Consider the following 5,988-nt stretch of genomic DNA (forward strand, 5'->3'; position numbering starts at 1 on the left):
AGTATTCCTGCATGCGATGTTTATGTTCGACTGGAAACAACCGGTGCAGCCATAAAAATTGCGAGAGAGACTACTGACAATCAATTAAATAAATATAATTCGGTGAAACATGTACAGAGACAATAATTTTCATTCACGAAGAGAAGTATTGAGAGTAAAGTGTCTCTGAAAATCATGAGTCAGGTAAGCATGAGCTTATTTATGTTTTAAGCCGGCTTCCCGGTGTCGGCTCTTTTTCAAGATGAACTCGAGGCAAGAAAATCGCTCAGAGCTTTCTGTTTACAGCCAAAATCATAACTAAATAATCTTCGGAACCTCTTCTTTGAATTTGCGGTCAAAAAAATGTCTAAAGGCTTTTTAAACCTGATACTATTGTAGGTTAGATCATTGTTCGTGTATAAACTTAAGCCGCATAAACCATACGCTCGACTTCAGGAAACCGAAAAAAAAAAAACACATGAAAGACAATAATTGCTCAGGCTTACCAGTCGAGATGCTGCTTCTGAAGGTCATCAAGTGTTTCAGAATCGCTTGAGACTTTTCAACCCTCTTACGCCTTAAGCAAGGGCAAGTGAGTAAGCTCATTTTTGAAAATGATGCCATCCGAAATCGGATTTCCAATGACTTTGACAAGCGATTTTCCGCATGAACTCACCTGTCAAATTTTGACCAATCAGAACATAAAAATTGGACGCAGAGCGTGATCAACGCGTGACAGTGAGAAAAGTAAAAAGTGATTGCCTTCCCTGCAAGTAAATGTAAAAGCCGGTTGAATTTTCGCGTCCGAGGTCAGTTCGAAATCAACATTTTAAAAGTGTGGCTCATGAACACGACTTATTTCATATGCATTTTAAAAAAAATTGAACTTGAGCCTGCGATAATTAAAAAGTAGCAACTTGTCAGCGGATACCCTCAAAAAACACTCGAACTCAGTGGGTCGATACCTGCGCCTGCGATAGGGTCAGGCGATACTGGTCAGCAAAAACACTATTTTGACGGCTCTTAATTAATCAAGATCTATTGTGACATTTGACATCTGCGTACATGAAGAGTGTGTACGGTGTGTTTTTTTTTTTTGCTGGAGGCTTATTAAGTTTAACTACTTGCAAAATGTTTTTTAATTTCCTTTCGCTCTGTTTTACGGCTTTTATGATTATTAGTTTAAATATCATGTTACCGTTTAATTAGGCCATAATTATCCAAGATTTAGCGTCTGTTTTGTTTTTCAAAATCCGGTTTTTTAGCCTTCGGTAACGCCACACGAACTTAAATTACATAGCAATCCACGCTGCAAGCTTTTACACCTTATAATTTATATCCCCGCTTAAAAAAACAGCTGATGACCCTTTCACCTATTTTAAACTGGATCAGGGGGATTATTCCTCAATAAACTGAATACGGTGAAGAGAGATAATCTCTGACCAGATTTTCGACAGCTCGTTGTTACGTTTGGGGGTAGTTATCTCAGCAACTGGTGAAAACGAGCTGTTTGCGAGATCTACATCAAAATGGCTGTTGCAGTCAGCATTTCTTGCACCTGAAGCAGGGATTCCTGGGCCGTCTTGAACTGCCAAGGTGTTTCCTACCGATGTGTTCGTTTCTTCATCTTCTCCAGAGGTTTTGACGGCCTCCAAAAGTCGCTTTGACAAGACAGTTTTCGTACCTCTGTTATAAAGCGCTAGTTAAGAAAGCTCCGTTTTTAGTTAACATACACTTTCTAATTTATACTAAAATAAGGCCATTTTGAGTCTCCGTCCACGAAAACTGATATTCTTTCTTTTCTCGAAAATAAAAGGTTTTTGCAAGAAACCAGTTTACACCACATTAATCATTTACCTAAAAGCTACCTATGGAAAAAAAAAATGAAAGAAATCGAATTTTCAACTCTTGCCACTCAATACTCAAACTTTCCTGACCGACGCTCTTAAACTGTTTGGCACATTAATCCAAATCTAGCGGCTTGAAGTGAGTGGCATTTTTTACGCCATGTCTTGTGAATACTAATACCTAGTCATTTCTTGTAAAACAGATTACTATAAAAGAGAACGCATTGCAACACGCAGTTGATTGTTCAGATTTCTATTTTAAATTATAATTCGGGCTGCGTGAGAGTACAGCTTCCCCAGTGTTCTTTTGTCCAGATTTCACGCCATAATTATTAAATATGTCAGATATGCAAAATAACACTCATGCGTTTTCATGGAAACGAGGTAAAGATAGGAGTCAGAAATAGAAAAAAAAATTCCTTGCAAGCATCCTTCTTTCTTTTGTCTTTAAATTTTTTATTAAAAAGATGCGTTAAAGAATCAATTACAGCTTTGTATGACCAAATAAAAAAATGTTGTAGGAACAAAATTTCAAAACTACCACAAATAGTCATGCATTTGGGGTACATAACCCCTCTTTTTTGTAAGAAAAACTGTTAACGTAGTAATAAATGAATTATGCTAGTTAAGCTACCGAGTTATGTGACGACTTTTTCTAACACTAAAGAAGGGTTATACACCCGAAACACCTATTTTGTCGACCATTTCTAGAAACAATTACAGGAAAATAGGTTTTGTAGCAACATCTTGAATATTTCTTTTTAATTTTTTTACAGGGATCTTAGTTCCAACGACATTGTGGATCTTCACGCAGGGATATTCTCCAACCTGAATCATTTGTGTATCCTGTAAGATGTCTGAATACTTATTAAATAACGTTTTGTTTAAGCTGTTTGACATACTATTTCAAATCTCAGCAAATACTTAATGTAACTGGAGCAGTATACACAGTCTAGTGAAAAGGACATTTTTTGTGCCATTTCTTCTGAAACAAATTAATAGGAAGGTGAACGCATTACAATAATAATTATTCTATTCCTTTATTTATCCTCCTTAGTATTTATGGCACTTAATATGCTATTGGGGCCGCGCAAATGGTTGAAACAAATAATTGAAATCAAACATAACGGGGTTAAGAATTTCAACTGGCCGGAGGCAAACAGGCTGCAGCTATTTACAAGTATGGTCAAAGATTTGAATTCGAGACTACCGTAAAGAAATCCAGCTAGCGGTAAGGGCGGGACTTGAACTCGGGGCCTCCCAATTGCAAGTCCAGCGCTCTAACCGCTCGGCCACACTGTCTCCTTACAACTTAAGAAGGGTAATACACCCAAAACGCTTGTTTTAAACTTCGCGTAGAATGCCCGGTCACATCCGGGAATTTAACAGGCTAGAGCCGCATTCGAGCCACGATTTGGTCTTTAAAATATGGCGGAATAATAAGACTGAAGCGAATTTGAGAGTTTTTTGTCTCTGATTGTGAGTTACTCGTAACCAAATCTCAATGGGTACCACCGGAATATTAATATAAAAAGCATCAAATTCAAGATCTTACCTTCGATTAATGGCAGCTTATCGGATTTCACTGGGTTTTTCTCGCTAAGAACCACCTAAAAAATCGCCATTTATGTATGGATTTTCACTTGCGTCAGGCTGCTTGCGTCGACGTTCGTGGAAAGATTACAACCAAAGTTTGCAGAAATCGCGAACGGTACCACCTGATATAGTGCCATCTCTCATCTGCCTTTAAAACCACCACAGTGTTTTAAACCAAGGAATGTGATAAAAACTGGGTTTTTTGTTTTCCTTTGAATTTGACCTTAACCCGTGAAGAGTAGCCAGCGAGAAGAAAATGCCCAGAAAACGTCTTTGAAAGCCAAAACAAATTCTCCGCGTTTCGACCGCCATCTTTTTTATTTTTCAAACTTGTTTCCAGTACTCCTTGACCGTTTTGTTGTTTTTACGTCATGTATGCTTTATTTAGAAGTGTCACGGATAAAAACAGCAAAATACTAACCCCCACCCGGACAGGAAATTTTTTTGTTGACCTCAATGGCCCGGGAATTCTACGCGACGCAACACTTTCTGATATTCTGGTTCAACAATAGTATTTTTTGATTTGTTTAATTGCAAAATTAACGCATCTGAAGCGAAAGCTCTGTTCATTCTCCGACCACACATGGGATTTTAGACCTTTTAAAAAGTGTTTTCTCTAAAATCAGTGCATTTCATAAGGTTCCCACTTCATGTCGTTTAAATACTAATATATAGATTTAGCCAGGGCTAAAAGCGAAGCTCCCGTTAATAAATTCATAATTCAAATCAAACAATAAACTTGTAATCCACAGATCAGGGCACATTCATTTGACTTTTGAGGCAAAGGCTAAGTGATTTTAGAGAAAAATAATTTGACAGTCCAAGAGTGAAACAGCTTTTACATCGAGTTATTAAATAGTCTTATTTGTACACCCAAAAATAGCAATCACGTTTGATCACAGTACATTAGGCCTGGAAAACAAATAGAACTACCCATTCGTGTATTGTATTTGCATTAGCTGTTGCATTATAATGTGGCATTCACCAGTCTCTTCAACATTGCTCCGTTTGAGAGACTATGGATAATTGGACAACCCCGAAATATAATTTTAAGAAACACACGCGCCACGATAGTCCTTGGTGGCAGCCAATTTACACGTTGCATTCCTATTTCTTAAAGAGAGGCCAAAATAAAAAATGAGGCCGGAGTTTTTGTGTTCGACAAGTTTAGTTTACCAGTAAATCTTGGCGACGAGTCTGGTGGCGTGTAAACTAGCCTTTAAACATACTTTTTCTCATCACGTCTCGGGTAAACAGTACTATGAGGCTCCTTTTTTTATCATACAGACCTCGGACAGAATTTGTTCCTTTTTGCCCTATTTAAACCTATAATTCTGCAGTTTTTCACAATTTTGCAAGAGAATTTGCACTCATTCAATATCCAAGACGATCAAAGCACGCGCTTCCTTTGCACAACAAATTATAGCATTGAATTATAAAACGTTTTCATGAAGAGAATTCTATAATGCCGGGACTTTTCAGTTAGAAAAATCTGGTCCTATGTGATATGCAGAGTAATAATTATGGGCTTTTAATGAAAACGATAAAAAAAAATCCCAAAGTCACTTTTCGGCCAGCCGGGCGGGTCTCACTTTTGACAGGCACTAAATTTGCAGTGCGATTAATGGAGTTACTATTTACGCTTCAACATGATAGATAAATTGTTATGTTTAGGTTTCATTTTCCTTTTTTTATTAAACTGTGTATGGTTTTGTTATGTGTAATCTTTAAAAGCTAGTGATATTTACGCGCGGTGTTTTGAGTATTCCTGCATGCGATGTTTATGTTCGACTGGAAACAACCGGTGCAGCCATAAAAATTGCGAGAGAGACTACTAACAATCAATAAAATAAATATAATTCGGTGAAACATGTACAGAGACAATAATTTTCATTCACGAAGAGAAGTATTGAGAGTAAAGTGTCTCTGAAAATCATGAGTCAGGTAAGCATAAGCTTATTTATGTCTTAAGCCGGCTTCCCAGTGTTGGCTCTTTTTCAAGATGAACTCGAGGCAAGAAAATCGCTCAGAGCTTTCTGTTTACAGCCAGAATCATAACTAAATAATCTTCGGAACCTCTTCTTTGAATTTGCGGTCAAAAAAATGTCTAAAGGCTTTTTAAACCTGATACTATTGTAGGTTAGATCATTGTTCGTGTATAAACTTAAGCCGCATAAACCATACGCTCGACCTTAGGAAACCGAAAAAAAACACATGAAAGACAATAATTGCTCAGGCTTACCAGTCGAGATGCTGCTTCTGAAGGTCATCAAGTGTTTCAGAATCGCTTGAGACTTTTCAACCCTCTTACGCCTCAAGCAAGGGCAAGTGAGTAAGCTCATTTTTGAAAATGATGCCATCCGAAATCGGATTTCCAATGACTTTGACAAGCGGTGCATTTGTCAACAACAAGCGCAATAAACAAACCAGCCATGAATTACAGAACAATCTTGATAGCAGCTGTATTTCATTTTGTACACCAAGTAGAAAAAGATAGTTTAAAACATCACAAGATGACACAAAACTCTGTCAGCTACAGCTATCAGTAAGCAAGTTTCCAGACGCT

The sequence above is a fragment of the Porites lutea genome, chromosome 1 (genome assembly GCF_958299795.1).
Source record: "Porites lutea chromosome 1, jaPorLute2.1, whole genome shotgun sequence".
Lineage (NCBI taxonomy): Eukaryota > Metazoa > Cnidaria > Anthozoa > Scleractinia > Poritidae > Porites > Porites lutea.